At 36.9% G+C, this 12,984-nt stretch overlaps 1 long non-coding RNA gene across 1 annotated transcript; it reads right to left on the bottom strand.

The window, feature by feature from the left end:
* Positions 1 to 2,423: 2,423 nt before the first annotated feature.
* Positions 2,424 to 9,182, bottom strand: LOC126949341 (uncharacterized). Its single transcript, XR_007723667.1, has 3 exons — positions 9,024 to 9,182; positions 3,202 to 3,296; positions 2,424 to 2,541 (listed from the first exon to the last, which is right to left on the bottom strand). It is a non-coding gene; the product is annotated as an uncharacterized LOC126949341 (long non-coding RNA).
* Between the last annotated feature and the right edge of the window lie 3,802 nt (positions 9,183 to 12,984).

Below are 12,984 nucleotides of genomic sequence, written 5' to 3' on the forward strand. Positions count from 1 at the left end.
TAAAATACAGAGAAAAAAGCAGTCCTACAAGATGTTCAGTATGAGGCTATTTGCTAAAAACCGTTTTAAATAAAAATAAGGAAGGAAGAAAGGAAAGAAGAAAAGGAAATTGAAAACAGCAAATACAACAACCATAAAAAAAGTAGTTGAAATCATTGGCTATTTTGTTAAGATCATTCAGTCCTTTAAAAATTATGGTTATGAAAACCAAAGAGTCACCTGGGAAAATGATTAAAAGTTTAAAAGATAGCTTTCAAAATTCTATGTATATTATCTAGAAAACCATCTCTAGAATATATGCAGGAATATCTGTTTCATTTTGTATACTGCTATATGCCCAGCACCTTAAACGGTATCTGACATGTAGTAGGTTCTCAATAAATATGTGTTGTGTGAATTTGTTGATGAATTACTTAAATATTGGAGAAAAATATACAAATTAATATGATAATGGTTCTACACTGGGATGTGGAATTATGTGTACATTTATTTAATTTCCTGATTTTCCAAACTCTTTCCTCTTTTTTCCCCACCTTTTTCTCCATTATATCCCCGCTGATATGCAGTAATATGTATTTTTCAGTCTCCTTCTACCCAAATGCATGCCACTTTATATTTACAACCTGGAAAAATGAGATCATTCTATGAAGAGGGGGACTAGAAATGAACAGAGTGTAATTTCTGAAAAACAAAAATCAAGACATAGAGCAGTATATACTTTGTGTAGCTACAGTCGTGTCTATATCCAGGGACGGCTACATAGCACAGAAATGACTTCTCTCTCTTTTAAGCATGAGCTAGTTTTTCCATTGTACATTTATTCCACAGCTAATAAAACAGAGCCATTCTTCTTGTTTTTTAATGTTCTGCCAATGGACACACTGCTAAGAACAATCAGTATGAAATAAATTCTTGCGTTTTTCAGATAGAATTAGTCTTTTACCATGAAGTTTGGCCAAGTCAGGCAAATTAAACCTAGACACTAAAGCTTCCATTAGATATGTTACAGCACAGGCATCTCAGATTCCCTGAGCAGATTGCAGTTACAGAAATCAACAAGTAGTAAAACAATATGCATTAGCCTCTGATTTTAATAGTATGTGAGGTCTGGAGAAAGAACTGCACTGTGTTCAAACTCATAATTGCAGCATAATACATAGCTTGATGCATATAATCACAGAGGCTGCTTTTCCATTTCATAATTTTCCAGCCATCTATTAATCCAATTTATTTATTTTAGAAATATATATATTTATGTTGCAACACTTGTTAGTTGTTTGGTCTTAGATGAGTTTCTAAATTCTTTTGACTTGGTGCCAAATGAAGGTAACGTTTGTAACTATATAATAGTAGTTAGAATTGAGTTTACATACACAAGGTTTGAAAAGTCTGACATATGATGAGACCTCAGTAAGTCTTAGCTCCTTATACTGTGCACTAGGCAGTGGGGAAGAAATTGAATATGGTGATGAAAAAGATAGGATCTGGTTCGTGGTAATTTGAAATCTAGCAGGTATGATTATTGCAAGGCAATTTCTGTGAATCTCTAGCGTTTCTGTGTGTCTGGGAACGGAAGTACTGACAGCCTTTTGTTCTATCTTTTCAGATAAGTTTCAGGTTTGTATAGAAGACAACCTTGGAAGATAGAGAGTGTCTCCTTTGAGGGCAGAGACCAGGCTTGTTTGCTATCCATTATGAAAGTAAGTAATGTTTCCCTCTGGGACAATGTTTGGGCAGGCTTGCTTGCAGCCCATTCTAAAAGCCTGAGATTTCCTAAATTTGGTATTCCTCCCTGTAATCTAATGCAACCCGTTGCGTGTGCAGGTGCCACGTGGCCCTCATCACATCTACTTATAGGAATTGGGACTCAGGCAACCAGTGTAAATGCTGATATTTTGGTTACTGCTATTGATGTAAGCGATAAACTGTCCTTTGTTTCTGATTCAGGAGTCTTTTGCCTTCTGTTAGCATCCACGAAACTACGGCAAGCTAACTTGTTATCTTACAAGTACGATAAAAATCTCAGATTATTTACAATTCTTAAAAATCATTAGGCAAGTTATCAGAAGTATAAAATTGTGTTTAAATAAAAATGCATAAATATGCATACACACTAATGCATATGGAAAAAATGAGATGGCTGAATATTATAGGAACTTTAATGGTGCGGTAGGATTTAGGAGTAGCAGTATCCTGTTAAATTATTAAATTGATCCTATAACTTTTAGGATCAGAAGCAAACATAAAAATCACCTAATCGGAACAACCAGTCAATTTTGAGAGGCCAGGCTGATCTTGCCTCCAATTTTTCTTCATCTCATACTAGAATAACAGGCACATATTATGTACTCAATGAAGATACGTATTTTGAGAAATGTAAAAATAAATTTAAGGAAACATTTACTGAATAAATGTATCCTTTTTACTGCTCAATAATTTCCATAATAGAATAGGTGCTTCTGCATGGGAAATCCAGTTCATTGATGAATATCTGTCCCAGGAAATTCTTCCTTACTATACGATTCAAGGTAGGAGAACATGCTGTGATAAAATAAAAATCACAAAATATTAGTGATGGCATTACATAATAAAAATTTTATTTCTCCTTCATATCACCATTTGAAATGTGTAAAATACCTGCCTTCCTCGTGGCCTTTCCCTTCAAATCATATCTCAGGAATTGGGGTTTTTCTATAATGTTGCTCCATCCAGAAGTAAAATGAAAATGGCAATGTTTTCTGTGCCATACTTAATTTGAACTAAAGTTAGATTTCTTAAATTTAATTCACCAATTCTAATTCATTCTGCTCTTGGAACAAGCAATAACAATAGCAAAACTTACTTACTTTTCCCCGTAAATATGATAGATGTTTAAATACTTATTTCCTCTTAGTCTATTTTTTCTAGGCTAAATAATCGTACTTCATATAATCAGACCTCACAGGAGATCATTCCCAGACACCTTTCCATTTTGATTCTTTTCCTAAGACCATCCGTTAGGTTGACAATGACATTTAAAGAGTGGTACTAAGAACTGAATTCAGTATCTAAGATATTCTCAGACGAACAGATTAGATGAGCCTAAGTTTCCATGGTTTAAACTCTAGAAAGTCCAGCGCTCTAGAAGTTCATATATCTCATGAGAATTACAGGTCACCAGAAAGGACAATATTTTTAAATATTAGCCAATGCTTGCCATACCTCATTCCATTTTACCCTGTTACCTCTCCTCGATTTAGGTCACCAGACAGACTTGAAGCAGGCGTTGCCTTAAGGGGAAGTGGCAGCTATGGAAACTGAAAAACAAAACCATCCAAATCCTGACTTTTAAGCTTTAAATTAAAAGCCACATAAAAATACCCGAAGATCTAGTTTTTCTTGCCTTTGAAGAGATAAGAACTCTCTGGGCTAAAAGGAATAGGGAAGAGTTGTACAGGAAACAAAAGAGTAGAGAATTGGTGAAAACATATGAGAGGGGGCACCTCTGGCCTGTCCACTCCTCTCCTGTCCCCACCCTTGCAGTTGGATCCTAAAAGGGAAGAGGAGAAATAGAAGTTGATCATAAGTGGAATTTTAAAGGATGGAATGCCTGTGCCTCTGCTCTCTGCCTAGCATGCCAAGAGGCACAATCTCCCAAGAATGTCACCATGGAAAGGGGAAAGAGTAGAGATGGCTACGTGGGATGTCAGGACTAAGAACCTGAGGCAACCACAGCGTCTCCTCCAAACCATGTCCCCACATATGCACTCCCCTACCCCACCAAATAGCCTAATAACATTTCAGGCGGAATAAGAAGGGAAACATCTGAAATGTCTAGTTTAACCTCAAACCATTGCGTTTATCCAGAAAATGTCAAGAAAATCTTAGAGTGACATGGTTTCCTTGTGCTTGACTAAATCACCTTTTCTACCTTCATGAAGACTGGGAATTGTATTGGGAATACATTGTGTCTTAGAAAAATAGACTGTCAATCCTTCAGCATTTCCTGAACGCAACTTAAGAATGCTCTGACAACTGCAGATGCTTGTCTCTGGAATGGAAAAGGCCTCACTATGTCTCAAAAGTGAGGGTGTTAAAGTGGATTTGGATTTACAAGATCAAGGTTTAAATTACTACCTCTATGCATTTGTCCCCATGATAATTTCTCTCTTAGCAACAGTTTACCATTAAAAACATGTACATATTCTGAATTTCTCAAAGGCAGAATAAGGATTTTACATGAGGTAAGTGCCTGGGAAAGGGTTTTATAGATTTAAATTGCCATAAATATGTCATAATTAGTCTATTTTTTAAGGTGGCTATGGTCTAAAAATTAGGCTAAAAGGTAATATAAGTGATGTGATGTTACATTTTGATATTGGATATAGAGAAGACATGTTAGTTCAGTGAATATCCAATTTTAATGTGCTTGGAGGATCCTATCAAAATGCAGATTCAGATTCAGCAGATTTGGGTTGGGACCCTGAGATGATTTGTTTCTAACTCAGATAATAACAATCCTGCTGGACCATAGACCACACCTTGAGTAGCAACATTCTAGTTAATGACTAATTTTTGCACATTTCCTGAGCTTAAAAGTAACAATTAATATTCAGCATCATATCTCACATCGTCCAAGAACAGCTCCCACATTTCTTTATTTCTCCCATTTGTTCACATTGAGTTCCTCATATTCTCACCATACCTGAAGTTGATGATGCCATGACCTGATTACCAAATGCTCTGAAATTTCTTTTAGGTTTTCTTTTCAAATTGTTATTATCTATACAGAACATGGTGTGCTCTCAAGGGAAATATAAACAAGCAGTTCAGTCTTTGAGAATTTGTGAGATTTAATCTCACAAAGTTGGCAGCAGGCATGTCATTATTTCAGTTATTCACTTTTAAGAAAGAATGAAATTTATATTTGGATTCTACAAATAAGAGAACTAGGCAAGTATTATATTGAGGCATTAGGTGTTGTTTTCTTTTAGTTGGTTTGTTTACTTTCCTGTCCCTGCCCCCTTGAGATTCGAAGAAGGTGGCATATGTAGGGGACAGGTTATTATCACCTGCAGTTTTTCCTTTTAGTGAAGATCATTGATATCTAGAGTACAGAACATCATCTTAGATTTCAGAGATGATGTTATCTACCTAGTTTCTAAGAACAAATTGTAGACAAGAGACTATGACGTTTTATAATAGAATGGGTAAAATGATCTAGAACTGGCAAAATTACACATTAGCTTTCTTCAACACCCTCACCTTTGAGACATAGTATGCACACTGGTTAAGGGCTAAACTGTGGAAACAGGCTGCCTGGCTGCATAACGTTGAGAAAATCATTTAACCACTTAGTGCCTCAATTTTCTAATCTGTATGATGGGGAAAATTATTGTTCTTACCTCGTGAGGTTGTTGTGAGGAATAATTGAGTTAGTACGTGTAAAGCACTTAAGACCTGCCTACAATACTGTAGGCGCTCTAAAGGTTAACTATTATCATCATTATTACTATTGATTGCTATTATTGCTGTTACTTTTTCCTTTATATTCATCAAGTTTACGTTATGGCTACATAATTTCAAGAAGTCTGCCCCTTACTATACCACCAAGATGAACTTGATTTTGCAAGGCCTCAAGATACAAACATATGAAGATGAGCTGCTAATATTTATAGTTACTGAAGGTGATGCATGGCTTCTGAAATAATTTATTTTATATTTTTCAGTTTTATTATAATTGTATTATACTAAAGAAACTGCTGTAGTTAGAATTCTTAGAAAATAAAAAAAAATCTTCAAAAGTATTGTCCATCACATTCAACATTTTGACATTATTCTGTAGATACTTTTTTTCAAAAGAGACACCTACTTGAAGACATAATTTATTCATAAAAGTAAATTAGGCAACTAAGCTAAAACATAATGCAACATGTATTTCTTATATAATGTTCACATAAAAATTCTTAGCATCTCTGTTCTTCTTATTTGATGTTGAAAGAGACCAAAGCAAGAACATCTGTAGATTGACAATCCCACAATATTCACAGATCACAGGTATAATTGCTAAATTCAAATTAAATTCCGCAGATATAAACTTTGTGCCTACCTTTTGTGCTATGTGAGTCATCCAAGAGGTATATCCAACTCTGCCTTTTCCTTTAAGGAATTTGTCTTCTCATTAGGGAGACAATTATGATAATGGAAATGATTGGAGCAAAATAAGGAGCAACAATAATAATTACATACAATCAAGTCTCCAAATATAAGACGCAGGCAACACAAATTATAACAGTATAGGGAAGTCAATTTTCAAATGTTAAGATGCACGTCCTAAAGGAGGTACTACTTATAATGAGCTTTGGAAGTAGATAGGATTTTGAATATATTCCAGAAATCAAAATCCACAGGGACAATAATGTTAAGACATCCTCTCCAGTGACCTATTTATACAATGAGAATGAATTGGGCAGTTGGGATGCAACTAAGTTACTCTTAGGATGTGAAAATACATGCATACCTCATTTTTGGATCAAACACAAAACTGACAATCTGGAAACAGCAACAACAGAGCAGAAAATTTTTGTTTTTCATAACAGTACTTTTTTTTTCATAAAAGTTATTGGCCTTCAAAGTAGTTCAAAAAAGTTTTCCTTAAATACAAAGCCTCTTTTGTGCTTCTTAAATTACTTGAAAGAATTGTGAGTTTCTCTTAACATTCTCAGCTGACACCTCTTGTACAAAGTGAGAGCACATCTCATAGTCTTGCTTTGTGCTGGGATTTCATGTGGGATAGCTTTTCCTCCCTGCTTTCTCACTTCTGAATGACGGCAACATTGCCTTTGGCTTCATTTCTTCCAAAGTTTCTATTTTCTTTTCTCTTTTTTCTTTTTACATTTTTAATTTTAAAATATTTAAATCAAATTATAAAAATAATGTATTGAAAATGAGATATAAATGCAAACCAGATACTTCTGGCTGCTGTGATTTATTCGTCCAATTGGTCTTTGTCTGTGGCTACTTAGCCTGGTGGGTTAGAACACAGTGCTAATGATGCCAAGATCAAGGGTTTAATCCCCCTGGCCTACTTCACTTTGTTCCATTCCATGGACAGAAATGTACTCATACCCAGGCCAGATTTCGTGTGAATATATTCCTCTGGTCAGAGGCTGAGAGAGACAATGTAGTTACATTAGCCCAGATCTGTCATTACTATGAGGAAAACTAGCAAAGAAACAAACAACAAACTCAAAGTATGCATTGAACTCAAGGTCTGTCATTTGTGATGACAGATAACCCTATTATACAGTTAAGTACATATTCTTTGCTCATATTTTAAAAATAATTAACATTTTAACAGCATATAGTTAAATGATGAGTTGATATTATCTGAATATTTCTAAGACTAACCTGTATTTTTTAAAATTTCATTTTAATCGACCAATAATAATGGTATACACTTAAGGGTGTACAATGTGATGCTATGATATGTTGTAGAATGTAGAATATGTATGTATTTTGGAATGATTAAATCAGGTTAATTAACATATCTATCACCTCACTCTGCTGATAGATCCTAAATAGTGTCTTGACATCTTTTTTTTTTTTTTTTTTTTTTGAGACGGAGTCTCGCTGTGGTCTTGACATCTTTTGATCTCACCTCACGATTTATCATCTTGGATTCCTCTATGTTTAAGTATCTATAAAATATACTAATAATATAGTATCATACACATATATTTGCATATGTGTGTGTATGCCTTCTAGTGAAATCCTGTAACTCCAGCCAAATTCATGAAAAAATATGAAAATTTTTGATGAAATTATGAGGAAAAAAACACTTAACAGAAAGAGTGTGCTGACTCTTTCAGGAGTGTGTGCTAATGGTAGATAGAGGTGCTAAGAGAGGGTCCTGGCCAACCCTGGCTGGGCTCCCAGCGAATGAGAATCTTGTGTGAAGCAGGTGCTACCATTTGCTATGTGTCTCTGCTGAAATATTTAAAGTCTCATTTTTCATTAAATAAATCAAACCATGAAGATTGAAAGTAGCCCATCATTAATTGTTACAGTTGAAAACCCAGCCTCAGAATCTTTATATGAGGTGTACTCTAATCTAACAACCTCATAAGAGCCATTAATAAGAGAAGGGAGTATTTCACTAGATGTTGTAAACTCATCAGGAAAGAAAATATACTACCTTGAATTAGAGTACATATAAAATCTCTTCAAGAAGTACTACCTAAGGATGAGAAAAGGGTACAGGACCAAATGCTAAGACACTCAGTGTTTAAAGTTTAGGTAGAGGAGGCTGTCACAGAGCAAACAGGAAGAACAGCCAAAGTATAAAGAAACAGATGCAGACAGGAGGATACCATGAAAGGATGTAATTTAAAGAAGGGATTAATTCACAATGGCAAAATTTATAAAGCATCAATTAGGATGAGGTTTTAACAGTTAACTTCGAATTGGACAACATGGTCAGTACTACTGACCTTAATATATGTTGGTGGGGTGATGGAGACAAATAGAGAACAGAGATGGAGAAAGTGGGTAAAATGTTTGAATTGGAGAGATTTGAGAATGGTGGACAAGACAGGAAGCAATAGTTACAAGACGACATGGGTAAGCACATTTAGAGAAACAGTAAAGTTGCAGTGCCATTGAGGAGGGCAGGTGATCCTGAATGACAACTGATTAAAACGATCTTCATTCTTCCGTGCAAGTATTGACCTCCTGTTTTTACTTCTATCCCACTGGCACAATTGATACCACTCTTAGATCCGGGCAGCTAGAGTCCGTCCCTGGCCCTGAGTTTTACAGTACCCCTCACTAGCCCTCTTCCTGTGGTGCCTTTCTCCATTGGAAATTGTAGGGCAAAGGGGAATTGCTCACCAAAACTTCTTCCAGCATCTCCTTCCCCATCCTACCACTGTATTTGGGTTCTATTGCTACTGTCACCAATGATCGCAAACTTAGTGGCTTTAAATAAGGTAAATTTATTATCTTATGGTTCTGGACATCAGAAGTACAAAAACAGGGCTGACATGTGTCCGCAGGGCTGTGTTCTTTCTGGAGACTTTAGGAAAATCCATTTTCTCGCCTTTTTCAGCTTCTGAAGGCTGTCTGCATTCCTTGGATCATGATTCGAATCCCTTCCATTTTCAAAACTAGCAATAGCCTGCAGAGTCATTTTTCTTTCTTTGCATCAATATGGGAGACTCCTCTGTCCCTTGCCTCCCTTATATGAGGAGTCCCACCTCATAATGATTACATTGGGCCCATCCAGAGAATCAAGCTTATCTTCTTAAAATCCTCTCATTAGCAAGCCTTAATTCCATCTGCAATCTTAACTCCCCTTTTCTAAGTAACAGAACATTCAAGAGTTTCAGGAATTAGAATGTGGACATCTTTAGGGAGGGACATAATTCTGCCTAGAACAACTATGTTTCTTTACTCAAGACCTGACAATTTCCTGCACAGATGACGCAGGCCCATTTCCTCAGAGCCACGGTTCCTAGAGAAGGTTGCATTATCAGTGGGCTCAGCTTAGGGTAAAGGGCTGGTCAAAACTCAACTGTTTGGTAGCAGGGGGCAGGTAGAGGAGATTTGAATACTTAGTTTGAGATGTCTACATGCATGTACTGCAGGGTCCAGGGAGTTCTCTTACATTGGGAACCCAAGTTAAAGGTAGGCGTGGCTGTCACCACTCAAAAAGTAAGCTGCCCCTGCTTTTTACCCTATCTCATTCCAAAATATATTAGGAAAACCCACTTCAAGTTATCCCTCCAAATAAAACTAGATGCGGGGGGTGGTCCACCTCACTAAATTCCAGCTGGAAAATTTGGAAACAAACATTTTGAGAAATTTGGTGGTGGGGGAGAAATGTAGTGACTGTAAACCCACAATTCAGAAGTTTTGGGAATGTTTCAGGGCAAACTTTGAGGAACTTTAGCTCAGAACTACATAAAATTGAATTCCATACCGTTGCTGCTTTTTCCAAGTAATTGTGACACACTTACATAGTAGAGATAACAATGAGTACACCAGTGGTCAGATCACATTCTCTGATCTGAGTGACTCACTCTTGCTAAATGCAATTGGCCCGCATCCCCACCCCATTCACATACTGCTCTTCTTCAACTCCAAGTTGACCCAAGGAGGATCTGATCAAAAACTTCTTCCTTCGTGTGTGTGTGTGTGTGTGTGTATGCATAAGTAAACATCTAAGAATATGTACACACATGTATAATGCATGTGTGCATATACATATGCATATGTATTTGTTTATATATCTTTTTTTTTTTTTTTTTTTTGAGACGGAGTCTTGCTCTGTGCCCCAGGCTGGAGTGCAGTGGCGCGATCTCGGCTCACTGCAAGCTCCTCTCCCCCGGGTTCACGCCATTCTCCTGCCTCAGCCTCCCGAGTAGCTGGGACTACAGGCGCCCACCACCTCGCCCGGCTAATTTTCTTGTATTTTTAGTAGAGACGGGGTTTCACCGTGTTAGCCAGGATGGTCTCGATCTCCTGACCTCGTGATCCGCCCGTCTCGGCCTCCCAAAGTGCTGGGATTACAGGCTTGAGCCACCGCGCCCGGCCTATATATCTTTATTATGCGATTATGGAAAGAGAACTAAATCAAGAGTCAAGAGAAATGAGACTTTGGTTTTAGTTCTGCCACTGGTTCCCTAGAAGACATCAATCAGATCATATATTTACTTATTTATGAAAAAGGATGTTTTAAACTTGATGATCCTTTTTATTATTTTCCATTCTAAAACTCTAAATAGCTACCCAGGGGAAGTCAGGTACATCTGCTTTCTTACTAGAACTCAAATGTAGATTTCCCTAACATTAATTATCAGAATTTTTATTAATGACCTCACGAAGACTACAGCCTTTGACAAACCATTTTCTTTCTCTGTCCATTTCTCTAGATTCTAAGGCAAGGTAGAATTAATCTTTACTCTCTTATTTTCTTCCAGCAGTACAATATAGAAACAAAGACAGGTATCAAAAACAATATTGCATTGTAGGAAGATTTCGCCAAACACCTATGGACTTTTGTGTCCATGACTTATTAGTACCAAATAACTTTTTTTTGTCATAGAATAAATATTTGCAACACACTGGAGGCCATATGGAGCGTTGAAGATGCAGCAGTAAGGGGTATGGACATGTTGAATCAAGTTCTGGCTTTATTTTATCATTCAGAAAACATAGAATGTCTTCTAAGTGTTAGATATGGAGATGAACAAGATATAAATAACCTCTGTCAAAGTCTAGCTAAATAGACAGATACTGAACTAATAATTGTACAAAAACATCAACTACAGATATAAGTTATTTGAAAAAAGTTGCAGACATTAAACATTTGAACAGCAGGTGTGGCTCTGATAAGTGGCTGTCATTTTCTAAGTCCTTTTTTTTTTTTTTTTTTTTAACATCCTAAGGATTTTCTCAATCTAACATACAGTAGAAAGCCTAAAACAGAGTTTGAAATCATATTCTACATTATAGCCTTCACGGATTTCGTATGTGCTCAGATCCCCCCAAGAATTTGTAAGTTATTCTAATAGTTTTGTTTCTCCTCCTATTATACGCTTTACTTATTCAAAGAACGTTTACTAAGCCAGACACAATATGATTGAAATTTAGAGATAAAAGTCAGTCTTTCCTCTCAAGCAGCCATGGTCATACTGGGGAGACAAGCAAATAAGCAACTTCAAATCAAGTAGTTAACTATTAGTATGATGGGAGCAGTATTCTTAAAAGTACGAGAGCTGGTGAAAATAGAGGCATTAAAGCTGATCCTCATCGGATGTTTTGGAGGACAATTACATGAAGAGCAAGAAGGAGTTAACAAGTGAAGAGGGTGGGGGATGTGTGGGTGCACATGTGTAAAATGACATGCTGGTAGAAAGTACCACAGCTTCGCAGAATGCAGATCTCGATTCAGATAGCTGGTAAACATTCGCAGGAGGTAGTGACATAGGCAGGGATCAGAATCAGAAGGTTAGAGTTGTTTCTACAGACTGCGGGATGTGACTGTGAAATGTTTAAAAGAAGAATGAATCATCATTGCACAGTTGGATTTTCAGTGTCATTAAAGAGCAGTAGTATCAACTATGCAGAACAGGAAGAGGATTCGTCTTAGGGCCCGGAAATCACTCAGGGTCTCTTGCAGGAGTCTGAGTGAGAGATGCCGAGTAAACTAACGATTATAGCAACAGAGATAAGGAGAGAGTCTGTAGAAATGGAAAACTGAGGGTCAACTTGACTCCAAGACCAGGTGTGGGGACTGTGAGGAGAAGGAAGGAGTGCCAGAAGATTCCCACATTTCCAGCTAGGGCAACTGGTAGTGAGGGAGTTTCAGTAGAGATGAAGATTAAACAAGAGGATCAAACTGGGGACATGAGACCATCAGGAGTATTAGGACTGAGGTCCTTATGTAACACCTATGTGGACCTGCCTAGAAAGAACTGAATAGATAAACCTAGAACACAGGAAAGGGATTTAATCAAAGGATATCAATTTGGGAAAAGACAATAATAAACATTTAAAGTAAATTATGAAGCATATCATTGCTGGAAATACTGTTGCACTACAAAGAGCACAATTTAAAGTCCAAAAACTGTGCAAACCCTTAATAAATATGCTTTCAATTTTCAGTGGATAAAACGAGTGAATAAAAGCTGTTATGACGTGGCGAAAATTTCCTATCCAATTTTTATAGTGTGAGTGTGCGTGTATGCTTGTGTGTTTATACATGTGTATGTATCTGTGTAGCTAGACATGCACACAGACACTTATCTAAACATTAACAATATATGAGAACTGTATATCTGTATTAGTCTGCTAGGCCTGTGGTAAATACCACAAACTAGGTGACCTAAAAAAACAAATTAAGCTGGGTGCCCTGGCTCACGTCTGTAATCCCAGCACTTTGGGAGGCCGAGGCGGGCAGATCACCTGAGGTCAGGAGTTCAAGACCATCCTGGCCAACAT

Source organism: Macaca thibetana, chromosome 2 (assembly GCF_024542745.1).
Source record: "Macaca thibetana thibetana isolate TM-01 chromosome 2, ASM2454274v1, whole genome shotgun sequence".
NCBI classification, from domain to species: Eukaryota; Metazoa; Chordata; class Mammalia; order Primates; family Cercopithecidae; genus Macaca; species Macaca thibetana.